The sequence below is a fragment of the Quercus lobata genome, chromosome 11 (assembly GCF_001633185.2).
Source record: "Quercus lobata isolate SW786 chromosome 11, ValleyOak3.0 Primary Assembly, whole genome shotgun sequence".
NCBI classification, from domain to species: Eukaryota; Viridiplantae; Streptophyta; class Magnoliopsida; order Fagales; family Fagaceae; genus Quercus; species Quercus lobata.
The window spans coordinates 29,616,774-29,635,369 of NC_044914.1; the positions used below are offsets into that span (position 1 = coordinate 29,616,774).

Genomic DNA, 18,596 nt, shown 5'->3' on the forward strand with positions numbered 1-18,596 from the left:
GGACTGACATTCTCGGAAATCAAGGTAAGATTAATTGACCCTCTCTTGCGCTCTAAAAAGGGAAACGACGACTTCTGACTTGACCTTCGGAGAGTGTTAGGCCGGCACCATACCGGTGCTCTCTAAAGGTCTTCTTCCGTTCGTTCTTGGTGTGCAGGTTCGATTTGAGTCGCGAGTACGGTGTGACTCATTGGTGACAATTTTCAACGTCATCAGCCTTCATATCACCAAAAGCAAAAGAAGAAGTTGCTCAAGGACTTCTTATTTCTTAATGAAAACTCAAGAAATTTCATTCTACCATGGTCTAGGAATAATGGAGACTTTTGAAGCCAAGTAAATCTCTCTCTCTCTCTCTAACTTAAATGCTCATTCATGCAATTGTTGTTATTGACTACAATAGTGCAACTAAAGGACTCAATTTTCCTTTTACAAAGTAACATTTACATCAACAATTAAAAAAAGAAATTGTGAATATTTTAAGTACCATCAATGAAAAGCTAATGGGGGCGAGGCTGATTGTATTGTGGGTTTTCTCAATTGGGAACAGTCAAAGAAGTATTTAGATGCAACATCACCTTGATCTCGGAGTACACCTACAATGTCAAAGATGCGTTTCCCTATTATAAAAATTTGACCAGCTCAGGCTTGCAAATCTTGGTTTTCAGGTACCAATCTGCAAGATCACTGCACTAAGTATTTATTTGTATCAATTATTAATTACACTATTACTGATATAAACCATACTCAAATATGGGAATATATAGGCCACATATTTACAGCAGAATTCTGTACTAGATAATTACTTAGATTTTTTATTACAAATTTTACTCTCTCCTGCAGTGGCGATCATGACATGACTGTCCCACATTTTGCTATTGAACAATGGATAAATTCTCTAGACCTGACAATTGATACAGACTGCTGACCATGGTTTGTTGATGGTCAGGTTGCAGGGTGAGTTTTTAAGATATGATATTTATCATAAGCATTTTGTTTCCTTTCATTTTTATTCCCTCGTAACTAAGGGTTTATTATAGTTGTTGTTTCCTTATAGCTAATAATGTGCATGTTATTCTCTAGGTACACAAGGAAATATACAAATCACGGATACTGCTTGACATACGCAACTGTGAAGGCAAGAAAAAGAATCTTTATTTTTCACTTCATCAAAAAAAAAAAAAAAAAATGATTTAGTGTCTGTTTGGATACCGCTTATTACTGAAAACTGAAAACACTGTAGCAAAATAATTTTTAAATGTGTGAATAGTACTATGGGATCCAATTTTAAAGTTTTTTTGCTGAATAAAGTACTTGTGGGTCCCGTGCTTAGTGCACAGGACCCACTAAAAAACGCACAACGCAACTGAAAACACTTTTCAGCTCTATCCAAACGTAGGCTTATTGTTGCAAGAAATTAATTAAAGAAAATTAAATTACGTGAATTCTTTTAAATTTTTGTAGGGTGCTGGACACTCACCAACACAGTACAAGCGCAAGGAATGTTATGACATGTTCTATAAATGTCTTAATCTATAAATTAAGACATTTTTTGTTGGGTTTGATCATTCACCTAACCTTCTATACCTACATTTTAGTATCAAACAACTAACTGCATGCGCATAGCTTAACTAGTAAGTTTGAAACCTAGTAACATTGGTAAATATTTTAGGGGCTAATTAATAACCAAACCGTAAGCACCTTTAAATTAATGTCTTCCAAATCAAGTTCAGTATGCTTGTATTTGCTGCTTCTACTACTTGTATCAGGGACTAGGCAGTCTCACACTGGATTGTCAAGACTCTTCTTGGGTTCCCTGGTGAATTGCCCTTTAAACTCGAAATTGGGCATGCGCTATTAGTTTCTACAGTAAAGACTATATATCTTAATTTATTTTCTAAAGATTTTATAGAGAACAGGTTAATTGATTGGTGATGGTGTTGATGGGAATTTGTATATTGATTATTAGGACATATGTGAGACTTGTAAGAAACATATGTTATGTAAATTGGCTAATTCTTTGACAAAACACACTTTACTTGTAATTGGGTAAATATAGGATGGATTTAGTATTTCAAGAAACAAGAGTTCAAGTTTAGTATTGAAACCATGCAAATTTGTCCAAGAAACAAGTGAAAAAGTGTTTTTTTATTAAAACTAGACAGATAGCTCGACAGATCATATCTGTCGAGGTTTAATGTTGATGCTTGACAACAACTCGACAGATAGCTCGACAGATCATATCTATCGAGGTTAATGCTGATGCTCGGCAGTAGCTCAACAGAAGCTGTATCTATCGAGAATTATGAAATTCAGATTTCCAAATCTGATTTCACGCATATCCATGTGTATTTGTGCAGGGTTTCTTTTCTCACAACCCTAGACATATATAAGGATTTTTTTAAGGGCCGTCAAAGGGATGCAAGGTGATGCAAAGTGATTATACATACATATTGTGACCGGAGACAATTAGCCCTAATTAATCTTTCTCTCTATAGAAGCTACTGCGTCTTTGCGCCAAGGGTTTTGTAACCAATGAGCCTTTTAATCTTCATTGTTAGATGAATTAAAGAACTTTGCAGTCAACATTTTCCTCAAGTTATTGTGTTAGTCATATACTGGGATCTGTGCATCATTAGTTAGTCACGTACTAGGAGTCGTGCATTGAAAGGAGAGGTTGCTACTACATTACAAGTCCAACTGAGTATTGGGATAAGAGTTCAACTGTAGGTTGGTATTAGGTACTAGTATTCCTTTTAATTGTAGCTGCTTGTTTTAATAATAGTAGATTCTCAGGAGTGGTGACCTTAAATTCACTCGGTGAGGTTTCGCCTCGGTGGTTTTCCTCATTAGTAAACAAATCACCTGTGTTAAATTTATTTTCCACTACATTTAACTTAGCTGGTGATTTGTTTGTACTACCATGCTTATTGCATGTAATTAAATCTAATTAATTTCACTTGGCTAATTAGTTTGATTAAGTTATTAAAGGGGTCCATACATTCTTAACCTATGAAGTGGTATCAGAGCCAATGTCACGAGTACGAGTCACAAGAGTGTCATTGTGCGGAAGAGATTATTAAGGGGCCACAATTGACTCTCTACAATCACTCTAAATATAGGCCAGCGTGGTGTGATGTCGAATGCCATAAAAGATTTAAGTGTGTCTTACTCATCATCAATTGGTTTTGAGGTGGAATGACACAGCTCACGGTCCAACAAGTTTTGCTTTCTTGTTTTGAGTCAGCCTAGTTTTATACTTTGTTGTGTTTAACATGTTTTTGTTTGTTTGTTTTTAATTTTGCTTTATTTTTTTTTTCATAAAAAAAAATGAAAATTGAAAAACCAAAAAAATACAAAAACATTGTGTGTTTTTGTGTTCATTGGTACTTGTGTACCTTGGATGACCATCGAAACAAAGTTTTCAAAACCTTGTATCTTTTGTAGCTTAGATGAGCATCTAAATGCACAACTAAGCAAGTGAGCTTTTATGGCTCGTGTTTGTGACGAGTACAATTAAGTAATCTCTTATACTTAACACTTATATCACTCTTTTTAATAGGAAGGACTAAAAATTCCTAAGAGAAATGCATAAATAACCATCTCACCACTGAATCCCGTCAATCATGTATAACATCTGTGTGTTTCGACATAGTAAAATTGTGATGTTTATGGCTTAACATAATTTGGTATTTCTTTTCTCTCTCTTATATGCCCATGCATGATATGCTCAAAAAGAAAAAGAATATGCAAAGAAATCAAAAGCAAAAAGAATCAAAATGCTTTTAAATATGGTTGCAAGCGTGTTTCTAGGAGATGTGGGAGTTATAGGATGTACTCCGAAGGTGATAATTCCTATCAAGTAGTTATGATTATGTGTGAGTGTATGTGTTTTTCTCATATCTCAAATCGTCATAATATGAGACACTTATGCACTCTTACTATGTTTTCACACACAACATGTAAATTTTTTGCTACTTTTGATATATGTGCAGGTACAATGTGATTTGGCCATCACAAGGAATACATATGTTAATGTATAATCACTAAATTGTCACAACTTTTTTTTTTGCAATATAAATTGGTCAAACTTGTTTAATGTATGTGTGTGTTTTGGATCATGAATGCTTTACATTTTTTTGTTAAGAGATGTTTTTGAGAGAGCTTAACATGTTGATTGGATCTATGGTTGAGTAGTTTGCTTGTTGCATTCATTTCTATGTGTTTTTCCACTCTTTGAAAAACTCATTTTCTTCAATCTCGACAGCTTCTCGGCAGATCCTCGATAGATTCTTATCTATCGAGCCCTTTGGACTTCCTTTGTCAACAGAAGTTAGCACAATTTTGATCCATCGAGCTTTCTGGAATTTCTTTCAATAGCATCTCAATCCATCGAGAAAATTTTTGTTTGGCCAATAGATTCTCGACAACTTTTCAATCCATTAAGGTACTTTTGCCGTTGACAGATCCTCGACAGCACCTCAACAATTTCATATCTATCGAGATTTAGTGCTTGACAGATCTCAATAGCTCCTCAATCCATTGACGTGCATTTTTCTATATATAGCTGAGGCGCAATCCGGTTTTCTTTTTCTCACTTCTCTCTCGATAGAAGATCCTTCTCTCTCACTCCAAACACTTCTCTTTCAATCCTATCTCTCTACCCACATGTTTTTCGGCCTAGATCAAGCCTTAATCCTTTGGTAAGTGTTCTTAAACCCTCATTTTCATGCATTCATGCATTTTAGACCTAGGTTTTTGTGGTTTTTGAAAATTTTTGGGGTTTTTGAGTTTTTCTTGAAATTTTTGGGTTGGGCTTTGTGTATTTAATGATATATGATCATGCATTGCATTTCATTTGCATTTTAACAATGTTTCATGAATTTAGATGTGTGTTTGATTATGTTGAAATGTGCGTTGGTAGGTTTGGATTGGGTTTATCCATAATGTATTTATTTTTACACGTCACATGTTCATGCATATGTATTCTCTCTTTTCTTTCTTTCTTTTTTATGTTGGTGATGTGTTTTCTCTCTTTCTCCCTCTTTCTCTCTCAAATAGATTGCACATGGCACCTAAGTGCAAATCTACTCCGGCTCGAAACCCTCCTAGTTTTGGGTCTTCTTCTTCTGATCCTACACCCCCTCTTCACATTCGGTTTCGTGATGGGAAGGCCTAGTAGGACTTCCTTGAGAACTTTTAGAGACGTGGCGTTCATCTGGAGAGCCATGTCATTCTGTCGGACTTTTCCCACACTTCTCTACCCGGTGTCATTCGGACTCGGGGATGGGAATCTCTTTGTGAGATACCCTTGAGGTGCTCTATCATGTTTATATAGGAGTTTTACTCCAATATACATGGTATCGATACCTCTGTACCTCAGTTTGCCACGACATTCAGAGGTACACATATCGTAGTCACTCTAGATCTTATATCTGAGATACTACATGTCCCGAGGGTATCGCATCCTGATTACCCCGGTTGTCAGGGTCTGAGGATTATGTCCAAAGACAAGCTTCTGTCTCATTTCTGTGAGACACCTTCTGTATAGGGTGAGCATCAAAAAACCCCATGCTCAGGCTTTGCAAAAGGTCCAAGATTCCTTAATATGGTGATGACATTTGTTCTTACTCCATTGTCTCACTATAACTCTATCACAGAGCCTCATGCTCGATTTTTGTTGTCCCTCTTAGAGGATCTTTCTATTGACTTCCCCACTTACTTCATCACTTCCATCAATGATGTTTATCAAGATATGGTGACCTGTGATAAGCTCATTTTTCCTTCGACTATCACACGGATTTTTTGCCTTTTTTTTTTAATCTCTATTCTTGATTCTCCCTACTACACTATCAAGAAGCGGCCAAGGACAAAGACAACTTATCCTCCAGCCTCCACCATTCCTTCCACCTCCAGTCCTTCTTCTTCGAGTGGTGGTGTGACTTTCGAGGCCATCATGGCATAGCTTAAGAGAATGGATGCTCGCCATGCCACTCTTAGTGATGAGTTGTCTCAAGTGAACACCCGTGTTGGTCGTATTGCATGACGACAGGCTTGCCTCTGGTGGTTTTGCCATTTCTCCCTCTCTTTCTCTCGAGGCTTCAGCAGACGAGGATGGTGATGATGGTGCTGATGATGATGATGAGGATGAGGATGCTAGTTCTTCCAGTGATAAGGAGATGATAACCTCTCAGTGACTTACCCTCTGTCAATAATGACAAAAAGGGGGAGAAGTTTTGGATGATGAGAGTAGTCTTGTTGTTAAGGGGAGAGTTCGTATATGTCATTTTTTATTAAGGGGAGTGTCTAATTTTGTTTTGTTTTGTTTTGTTTTTTTTTTTTTTTTTTTTTTTTTTTTTTGAGGGATGTAGTGAGGATTTTATGTACTTTTCTTTTCTTTCTCTTTAGTTACATTATCCTTTTGTACACCGGTCTTGTGACCATTTTTTATGACATACATTGTATTTATTTTCATATATGATATATATATATGATGATGTATGTTGTTTCTTACTTATCTCTTTATGTGTTGTTTCTTTTCTATCTTTATACACATGTTTCTTTATGTATGCAATTCTTTATTTCTGTTTCACACTAAGATACCTTGATGAGTTTTGTTTAAAGTGTTTCAGAAAGACAGGTTGTGAAAATCTACCATGCCATGAACTCTCTTCTTGCAAAGTTTTTCAAGAGTTTGTGTTAGGGTTAGATTTTATTGTATTCAACAAGTGGTTATGAGTTTAGTGCTTTAAGACTTCTCTCATAATTCATTTGGTTGTGGAGATTTTGTCATAAATTGCCAAAGGGGGAGATTGTTAGGACATATGTGAGACTTGTTAGAAACATATGTTATGTAAATTGGCTAATCTTTTGACAAAACGCACTTTACTTGTAATTGGATAGATCTAGGATGGGTTTAGTACGTCAAGAAACAAGAGTTCAAGTTTAGTAATGAAGCCATGAAAATTTTTCTTAGAAACAAGTGAAGAAGAACTGTTCATTAAAGCTCAACAAATAGCTCGACATATCATATCTACCATGGTTTAATGCTGATGCTCGACAGCAACTCGACAGAAGCTATATTTATCAAGAATTACGAAATTCAGATTTCCAGATCTGATTTCACACATATCCATGTGTATTTGTGTAGGGTTTCTTTTCTCATAACCCTAGACATATATAAGGATTATTTTAAGGGCCGTCAAAGGGATGCAAGGTAATGCAACTTGATGCAAAGTGATTATACATGCATATTGTGACCAGAGAAAATTAGCCCTAGTTCATCTTTCTCTTTATAGAAGCTATTGCGTCTTTGAGCCAAGGGTTTTGTAACCAAGGAGCTTCTTGATCTTCATTGTTGGATGAACTAAAAAACTTTGTAGCCAATATTTCCTCAAATTGGTATGTTATTGGAATCCTTGCATTATTGGTTAGTCACGTACTAGGAGCCATGCATTAAAAGGAAAGATTGCCGCTACATTACAAATCCAATTGAGTATTGGGGTAAGGTTCAACAGTAGGTTGGTATTAAGTACCGGGATTCCTTTTACTTGTAACCGTTTGTTTTGATAATAGTGGATTCTCAGGAGTGGTGACCTTAAATTCACCTAGTTGAGTTTTACTTTGGTGGTTTTCTCCATTCATAAACAAATCACTTGTGTCAAATTTATTTTCCACTGCATATAACTTAGTTGGTGATTTGTTTTTGCTACCATGCTTATTGCATGTAATTGAATCTAATTAATTTCACTTGGCTAATTAATTTGATTAAGTTACCAAAGGGGTCAATACATTCTTGGCCTATCATAGATACATTAGTGTTGGTGAAGGGGAATTCTTCTACTATTTTGTCAAATCGGAAGGGAACCTGGGAACTAATCCTCTCTTGCTCTACATCAACGGAGGCCCTGGTTGTTTTGGTTTGAATGGATTTTTGTACCAGATTGGTATGACTTTCTTCTTCCTTTTCTCTTTGCATCTAAATAACCTTACACTAATTTCATACTTTAGTGTATTGACTACACTGACTAGTGAGTGAATTTTCAGTAAATTACATGTGCCAAGAATCCAGAAAGATTCTTGAAGAAATCACACATGATAAGGAAAGTGTAATAAATATATATTATTAAAGATTATAAAATAATGTGAAATAAATTAGTGAAATTATCTTTGAATTTCTTGGAATTTTTGATAATTTAGTTCCTTGGAGTAAATTATGTTAATGATTTTAATATACTTAAAATGAGTCACATGATAAAATAGCTTAAAATACATACTTTAAGACAAGTAGTGCAACCAACTTAGAAGACCTAAAATTAATTTATTACTCATTAAAACAAAAATTTATTGTAGATTATTGAAATTATAAAAATGTATATAATGAAACCTTTTTAGAAATTCTTGGGATTTGGCAACTATGGCGACCCTTATTTTTTTGGGGGGGGGGGGGACTTAGAGCAAGGAATTCAATACCATACCATACTGGCCGGCTGATGAAGCCAAAAACCACCAGTGAATCACACGGTCCTCGTGTGCTCGAAACGACACCTAAGCAACACAAAAAAAAGAGAAGACCTTATAGAAAGCACTGGTGTGATATCGGCCAAATACCCTTCGAATGTCAAGTTAGAGAACTTTTGCAACTCTAGTTTGCCAGAGTTGGGGAAAATTATGCGTACCTTGGTTTGTGAGGGTTTTGGGGTTTTTATAGTAGCCTAGGGTTGACACTCGTTCCTTGGCTAAGAAGATGTTTCCTTGTGGGAGACATTCTCTTTAATTCGTGTATTTTGCGGAATCCTTTCCTTATAGGAGTGTTCTTGATTAGGATTTATCGTGGGGCGCAAGGTATACTCATACATGGAACCCAAGTAAAAGACATGCTGGACTCGTCAACTTCTCATTCTGTCTATGCTTTCTGGTCGTCTCGTCTATGCATAGATGATCTTGAAGCGTACTCGTCATCCTTGGGATGGACCGTCAGCATTATGGAATCATTTACAGGTGCGTTAGCAAAGTCGTCAGATACAATAGGTCCATCACCTAGACCTCAAGAATTACCCTTATCACCAGCAAATATGGCCGATATTTTCCCTATTGGACTCCCATGTTGCCGATCTCCTCCCTCTTCTTCTTTGATAAGACCCAGAAGGCCAAAAACCTCTTTCTTTAGTTTTGTTCAAGCTTGGCTTTTAAGTTTATTTTGGTTTTGTCCTCTATGCTTGACCCAACATTACTTCTTCCAAAGTTTCAAGTTCCAACTTCAAATTTTGAATAAAATAATTTTATATTTTGCTTTATTGCTTTGTGTGTCTGACACCCACTAACGTGAAGATCAATTCAAACTTTACCCTTTAAAAAAAAAAAAAAAAAAAAAAAAAAAAAAAACCTTCAACTATGGTACACGTACCAGAGTACACCAAAATAATATTAATGTCTAATGGATTTATAATTTTAGTAATAATAAATAAATAAAATCTACTACAATGTGTCATCTAAAAAAGGTTTGTATTATTAATATAAATGTATAATGAATTTTAAAAAATTAACTTTTTAACTAAAACTTAAGAATAAAAATATTTTATAAATCTATGAAAATATTTAATAAATTGTGTGGGTTTTGACTTTTACCAACATGTGTGTGTATATATATATAAAAATATAAATAGCGATAATCCCGAAATAATATATCGGTATTAACTGGTGTTGAAATATTTCGTTTCTCTGACTAAACTAAAATGGCTTCCGGAATGCTATTAACTCCCTTGACTTAGAGTGCCCGCCTCTCATGACATAAGGAGAAAGAAAAAAAGAAAAAAGAAAAAAGGAGTGGGGATAATAAAAATTGAAAAAACAAATTCCATTTATCAAAACAACGTTTAAGATAGAATTTTTATTATATTTTATATAATAAAAATGACAAAATTTAGGTATAGTACCTTAGGTGTTGTTCATTAGGTTTCCCTTTTAAGATTCAGTCATATGGTTATTTAACTAAAAAACACACTTCCATTTCATGAGAAAAAATCCACATGGTAGAATCTTAAGAGAGAAATTTAAGGAATAGCATCTAAATACTGTACCTAAGTCTTACCCTAATAAAAATATGATTTTCTCACGAACTTATATAATATTTAATTTTATTCTAAATTTTTTGGTGATAAATGATAATAGCTAAATGATTGATAGGTCATAGGTCTTTAACCTTTTTTTTTTAAGAGAGTTATATGGTGTTCACTTTTGATGATAGTATTTTATCATTATACCAAGATGTCAATCAGTTATTGGTGTAGGCGCTCCGGATCTCTTATTCAAGATCAAAAACTTTACGAGTTGAACTAAATGGAATCCACGAATAAATCTTGAACTTCATATCTCATTTAATGACTTTTGGCGTCCCGATAAATTGTGCTGTTTTCGTCACCCCATTTAAATGCTGCCAAAAATTTTCAAAGTTATTTTATGTAACCCAGGAGCTAGGTTAAAACACCTTAAATCACATTTCTTTTCTCAAGTAACATGCGCGATCTTTTGTTTTGAAAGTAATATAAAACTTTTTGCCATAATCAAATGGAGGGATAAGCATTAGTATCAAATTGCTGCCAAGCCCTAGAAGGCAAAACAAGTTGACAAAGTTTAGCAAACTTTGACAAAGGATTGACCAATACCTCTCTCTCTTCAAAAAGGCATATTCTATTAATTTTTTAACATACTTCAGATTTTCAATTCCAACTAACAAAAGAGAGCTTTCATGACACTATAAGCAGATATAAATTATTAAAACTTGTATACAATAGTTTCAAAATATATATATATATATATATATATATATATATATATTTATTTATTAGTATTTTACCTAAATGTAATTTTTCTATTTTTTCCCCCAATTTTATTGTCTATTTTCAATGATATTCTAGAAAATTTTCATTCAAATTCCATGTTCACTCGTAGGCGCATTACCAACACTGATTTATGAACCAAACACATGGACAAAGGTACACAATTTAGTACTTCTATGATTTCTCATTAATTTCCATTATTCTAGACACATTTTCCTTCGAATCTTGCTTAAAGTGATAATCATAATGCTTTTGCAGACAACCAATGTGTTATTTTTAGATGCGCCTATGGGTGGTGGCAGTGGCAACTCCAAGAATTTTTCTCAGAGTGTTCCTTAAGAAGCATAATTTTTTCTAGTGGGGGCTCTAGGAATTTTTCCCAAATGTATTGTTGTTTAGTTGTTTCATTAATTTGTTTGTCTTTTATAAACCATAATTTGTTATATTGTTGTTTCATTAATTATAAAATTATTAATTATTATTTAGCCTAATATAATATAATTTATTTGTCTTTTATAATGTATTGGTTAATTAAATTATTAATTATTGTTTATTAGTTGCTTTCCCCAATTAATTATTGGTTAATTAATATCCCAAACAAACAAAATTAATTAGTTCAACTAATTACAATGATTGGTTGATACTTCTAATATCACACTATTATTTAACCAAAAAAAAAAAAAAAGTCAATAAATTGTGCAAGGCAAAAATATATAGGCTGTATAGCTTAAGTCTAAGTCTAAAAAGGAGTGATTCATTATATATTTTATGACCATTAGTTGAACTAATCAACTAGCACATAGCACACAGTCATATTTATTAATTATTAGTTGCACACTTGCACTAGCACTAGCACACTTGCACTACCCTACCCCAATGCCCCATGGCCCCAATCACAAGACTAGAGCCAATTAGATAAAGCCAATTTATTGTATCTCACCAAAAGACACCACCACCAACACTAAAAGACAATTAATAATCACAACAACACCAACACCAACATCGGATAATTCAGCCAAAAAAAAAACACCAACACCGGATAAAGACAAAAACAAAACAGGGTAAATATTAACAAAGAGAAACTGAGATGAAGAGAGAGAGAGAGACTGAGAGACAGAAGTTTGAGATGAAGAGAGAGAGACTGAGACTGAGATGAAATACCTTGAGGTTGAGGGAACAGGGAGGCCTTAGGCTGAGGGGTAGGGCCATCGGGATCTCTGATCTCCTTTCTCTGATCTGGCGATCTCCTTCTTCGATCGAGCGATCCGTTGGTTCTGGTGTTCTGGAGCTTAGTATATTAGGTTTATGGGTTAGGTTTTTTTCTTTAGACTTTAGGTTAGGTTTCTTTCTTTCTTTCAAGTGCCATCTATTAGTTTCTGAGAATTTGATTTTAGTATATTGGGATTTGGTTTTTTTTTTTTTTTTTTTTTTGAGAATCCATGGGTTTGCTACTGTAATCTATTGGGTTTGCTTTACCTTTTTTTTTCTTTAGATTGGGTTTGCTTTACTGATTGATGTTGGGCTTTTTTTTCCTGGTGGGCTTGCTCTGTTACAATTTTTTTTTTTTTTTTTTTTTTTGCTGCTTGAAAGTAGGAGACATATAATATATATATATATATATATATATATATATATATTTGTTTATTTGAGGGTGTTCCTTTTTTTTTAAAAGGGTAAACAAATAAAAAAATTTTAATTATTATATATATATATATTTTTTTTTTCTTTTTTCAGTTCAGGGTGTTCTTGGGAACACACTGGGACCAACATGGTGTCGCCACTGGGTGGTGGCTTCTCCTATGCAACAATCTCGAAAGCTTGGAGCGCAACTAACACAAAAGTAGCTGCACAAGCCTATGAGTTCTTGAGAAATGTGAGTGTAATTGATGGTGAGAGCCAATTAAAATGCCTAATTGTTACATTTAATTAGATATAATGGCTTTGTTAGCACCATTCATCTAAATAGTGTTCGATTATTGTATGATGATGCTCTTGCTCTTCCAGCTAAACCATTTAATTGGAGTAATTTTGATTTTACCTTATAAAGTTCCAAAATTTTGATCTACTCCCATAATGCTAGGTATTGTTTGGATTTACTTACTTCTGTCAATGCACCGTGCCTAACTATCCATTAGAGTTCAAAATTAATCAAAATAGCCTCAAACATAAAGGGTGCAAAACCAAATCAATTACAAAGACATTTAATGAAGGGAAATGTTAACGGATGCCCTTAGGGCAATGATTAACAATTCATTTAAAGAAAATTTTTATGGGAAAAGAAAAAAAAAAAAAAAGCAATTAATATTTTGATAGCTTTTTTCATTTTCCATAAAAGTGGTGTCAAAACTTTCCTAAAATGGATTGTTAACCATTTCCCTAAGGGTACTCATTAGCATGACCCTTTAATGAGAGGCTAGACATAGTGTATCGATGGAAGAGAGCAAATCCAAACAATACCTAACTTTAGGAGAGTGGATCAAAATTTTGAAAATTCAAGGGGCGAAATTGAAATTATTACAAAGTTTAGGAGTATAATTTGCAATTTAGTAGAACTATTAAGTTTGGTGCTTGGGATTTGAGATGAATTTAGCAAGAATTTGATTCGAAAAATGAAGTGTTCTATAGTGTTTTAATATTGAGTCTATGCTAATGTTTGTAGGAGCAAAGATGGAGGCAAAACTTCAAGTTAGGGGGGGCAGAAGTATAAACAAAAAGTAAATAAGCAAATTATTGCTTCTTAACACATTACAATGCAATCATTTATGAAAAAGGAAACTTGCCGTGTGTCTTTGATGCTTGTGTTTGCTACTGGGTAAGAGCAAAATTATTTTGTTTAAATTTTTTTAAAGGAATAGGTTGTTTGTTTTGAATAAAATTTGTTGATTGAGTTTAATTTTTTTAGCTTTACTATTGCTAATTTTTGTTATTAAGCTAATTTTTTTAGACTTGTTAATTTTATTTAAAATTTTAGATCTACAAATTTTTTTATGGCCTTTAGAATTAAGTGGAAACCAAGTGTAATTTTTTAAAACCAAATTGCTAAAATTAGTTCCATGGAAGGCAAGCATATTTTTATTAACTCGTGATGTGTTTATTCATGATACAGTGGTTGATCGAACACTCAGATTTTGTGAACAATCCAGTCTATCTTGGGAGCGACACATGTCAAGGAGGGGTCACTCCAATTCTAACCAAGATATTATAAATGGTAACTTATATTGATCAAAAGCATCTAATAGAGCTTACCTCACTGAATCAAGTCTCTAGTAAACTCAATATTAATCACAATCTTCAAACCTGATTCTTTTTTATTGTGTTGCAGGCAATGAAGCAGGAATTGAGCCTCAAGTGAATATCCAAGTACACAATCAAATTATTGGACTTGAATTACTCTCTTTTTTTTTCTTCTTTTTTTTTTTTTTTATATAAATCCCTTTTATTTGGTATTTTGATGAATATTAGAATATAAAGTTCTTCAAAATAATGCAAGGGACTCTCACTTGGATGCCCACATACAAATTCAGATCTTGAAGATAACCTAGAAATCATGGATGCGGCTGGGAGGGTGCTGCACCCAAGTCCGACGCGGCCCGACGTAGTTGCCCGCGCGTTGGTGCCGCATCTAAGCTACATTTTTTTTTTCCCTCTCTCTAACCAAGCTGATTTGGCCAGAATCGGGCCATATCAGGTCGTATCGGCCAACGACCGAAACGGCCAAAACGGACTGAAACGGCCGAAACAGGCCGAAATCGGCCTTCAATCATGCATTTCACTAGCAAAAACCTGAAACCTAAGCATTAATTGTCTAAAAATTGAAACCTAAGCCTTACCGTTGAGTTGAAACTTGAAACCCACGACTGAATTCAGAAAGAGCCATATTTCATCAACACCACAGGAACCCACTGCCCACAACAACACAACACAACTGCTACTCTGTTGGCCCATGACAAAGAGCTGCAATATAAAAAAGACTTTGATTACCCCCAAAATGCCCTTTGTTTTGTATTCTATTGGACCCCCTAGTTGCACCCAAAGTCATGTGGCTGTTTTGGTCATTTTACCTTGATGTACACGTGTTGGTTGAGATGGGTACAGTGCATGATCTGATATGGCATGATTAGGTGAGAGGGTAGGACATTTCTTTTTTGTTTTGTGTTTTTTGCCTTCTTCTTTCTTTGTTTTGTGAATCAAATGTGTTTTTTAAGTTTCTCAAAAAAAAAAAAGTGTTTTTTTTAGAATATTTTAATAGTAAAAATAAATAGAAAATATAAATAAAAATATTTTTAATAATTTTTTAATTGCCGAGTCCCGCCGCACCCACACCCACCTTTTTCAAAAATTGCCGAGTCCTGCACCCGAGTCTCGAAACGCACCCGTGCTTCATAGTTAGATAACACAAGAGTAATATTTGCGCACCGAATGGCTCTAATATCAGATGCAATGTATAAGGTAGTTAAGACCAGATTTTTTTTTTTTTGCTAACAAGTTAAGACAAGTTTTGATCAGTAACTAAAACAAGCTAATTGGGTTTCATTTACGTTTCACATTTTGGCTATCATCTTCATAGTTGTTCTTGTTAAGTGCTATTTCAGTCAGCCAAAACTAGTTGCAATGGGAATTACATCGATTCAACAAATGCAAACTGCACCAAGGCAGTTGCAGCAATATCCCAGGTTGGATAGAGTATCACTTATGCTTATTATAACATCATAGATTTTGGTCAATTATATGGGCACCAATATTGAGTGATCGTTAATCTGAATATTTAGTGCATAGAGCAAGTAAATGAAGCAGATACCTTGGGTCCTAATTGTGCGTTCATATCACCAAAACCAAAAGAAGGTGCTTAAGGATTTCTTAATGAAAACTCAAGAAATTTCATCCTACCGTGGTCTAGGAACGGAGACTTTTGGTGCAAAGTAAAATTCTCACTCTCACATTCTTACAGTTTTTGTGTGTGTGTGTGTGTAGATAAAGCAACAGTCTTGCACTTGTTATAACTTATAAATGCTCATTCATCCACTTGTTATAAATGTAAGACTGTACAATAGTGGAACTAATTTTATTCATTTATTTATTTGTCACTTTATTTTTGCAGAATTTTGATTATATTCTCTTTGACATATGGATAAATTATAAAAGTGTCCAAGATGCTCTTCATGTTCGACCGGTAAGTAATTCTTGATAGTACAGTACAATGACAAACAACAAGTTTAAGGACACAAATCTTTTCTTTTACAAAATAAACATTCACATCAACAATTAAAAAAGAAATTGTGAATATTTTAAGTATACTATCAATGAAAAGCAAATGGGTGCTAAATAAGTAATTCTTGATAGTTCAATACAATGACAAACAAGAAGTTTAAGGACAAATTTTCTTTTACAAAATAACATTCCCATCAACAATTAAAAAAGAAATTGTGAATATTTTAAGTACTATCAATGAAAAGCTGATGGGCGCTACGCTGCTTGTATTGTGAGTTATCTCTACAGGGAACAGTCAAAAGGAGTCTTTAGATGCAACATCACCTTGACCTCGGAGTACTCCTGCAATGTCAAAGATGCAATTCCCTATCATAAAAATCTGACCAATTCAGGTTTGCAAATCCTGGTTTTCAGGTTCCAATCTACAAGATCACTACACTAAGTATTTATTTGTATTAATTATTACTTAAGCTATTACTAATATAAAACCAAACTGAAATATAAGAATTAGTTACATAATTAAATTACAGCAATTTAAATTGTATGTGCCAGATAATTAATAATTATATTCATATCTACAATTTTACTCTTGCTGTGGCGATCACGACATGTCTGTCACACATATTGCTGTTGAACAATGGATAAATTCTCTAGATTTGACAATTGATACTGAATGGAGACCATGGTTTGTTGATGGCCAGGTTGCAGGGTGAGTTTATAAGATATGATATCGGACATAAGCATTTTGTTTCCTTCCATTTTCTTTTTTCCATTTGCAACTAAGGCTTTATTGTTATTGTTGTTTTCTTTTTGTTAATAATGTGTATATTATTCTCTAGGTACACAAGGAAATATACAAATAGTGGATATCACTTGACATATGCAACTATAAAGGCAAGAAAAAGAACCATAATTTTTTACTTCATCAAAAAATTTTCATTTATTTATGCAAGCAACTAATTAAAATAAAATTAATTCTTTTAAATTTGTGTAGGGAGCTGGACACTCTCCAACAGAGTACAAACGCAAGGAATGTTATGACATTTTCCATAGATGGATTCACTACTATCCTCTCTAGTTATTTCCTTTCAAGTATTGTTTTGGGAGGAAGTTTTCTAATATGTTTATCGTAAATAATTTCAATCCAAGTCCATGCTGTGACTCATTGCAATGATTTTAATCCTAGTTGCAGTTCCGGTGTCCTACATTATTGCTTTTGGAGGAATGTCAAAGCATATTTTATTCTTAGTAATAAGTGTTAGGGTTTTAGGTCCCAGATGTCACAAGATTAATCAACTTTTAATCACAAACTTAACCTTAAATCTACTGCTACCTCATGTAGTACTTACTGGTGTGACTGCATGAAGTTTCGAATTCACGGATTCTTCTATTATGGGTTGTTGCACACAAACTTTAATGTTCACGACTTCGAGATTTTTGCTAAAATATTTGATCAACAACTATGGTTAACTGACTACATCAACTTTACTAAAAAATTGGATCCAATGTTTGCATGTAGTCTCTAGTTGTAGCTTTAAAAGGATTTGGAAAAACTCCAAACTTATGTACATAACACTACCCTCTTGTGTCTTAAAGAACATGCTCTAGGGTTTGTATTCATATATACATAAGATCCATCAAAACCCTAGATGAAACGGCTAAAAAAAGAAGTTGAAATTTCATTCTACTCGAGTCTTGATTAGTCAAGACATGCAGTTCAATTGGTTGAAGTAAGTGACTTTCAACCTTTCAAGCCTGTAGTTGAAATGCAGTATTCTAGCACTTTATTTTTTGCATTCTTGAGTCTTCAATTGTTCTAAACTTGATTTGTCTTGTTCCAAGGTTTAATTCAACACTAATCAACTAGACAAACTATGTTATAAAATGTTATGTTTGTTTATGGTTGTCAATCTAAAAATATAGACTCTACAATAAGGATTATCATTCCTTTCATAATCTTCATTTAATGTACCAAGTGTGCCTTAAATGATTTCAATCCGAGTTCACATAGCGAATCATTGCAATGATGTTAATCCATGTTGCAGTCTTGGTCTCCAACATTTAAATATGTAATTCAAGACTAAACAATAATGAAAGATAAATATCTTTTTAGTTTTGGATTCATACAAAATTCATTATTTATGTTGCTCTATATTGAGGGTCATTTGTAGAGGCCTAGGCAGACAGAAAAGCCCAATAAGGAGGGCTACAAAGAATTGACAAAATAGATAGCAAAAAACCCATTAGGCCCAAGCGGCAGGAATAATGGATCACAAGCCCAACAAATAAATAAATAGTTCTTGAAGAGGCAAGCGGACTCAAAGAAGCCAGGAAAGAAAGAAATAGCATCCCATAGGCAGAGTATGAGGTAGAAAAGTGAGAAAGGGCCACCGCAGGCCCAAGGCAATGCAAACTAAGAGAGTAAGGGGTTTATGGCAGGCCCGTGAACCCCAAAGATAAGAATAAGGTTATTGGGCCGAAGAAGCCCAATGAAGTTAGTAAAAAACCCATGGGAGTGTGGAATTAGCAAACAGGCCGAGGAAGCCCAAAGAA

General features: G+C 34.1%; 1 pseudogene; it reads left to right on the top strand.

Moving 5' to 3' along the window:
- Positions 1-1,708: 1,708 nt before the first annotated feature.
- LOC115967715 lies at positions 1,709-17,121 on the top strand (annotated as a pseudogene).
- The last annotated feature ends 1,475 nt before the right edge of the window (positions 17,122-18,596 follow it).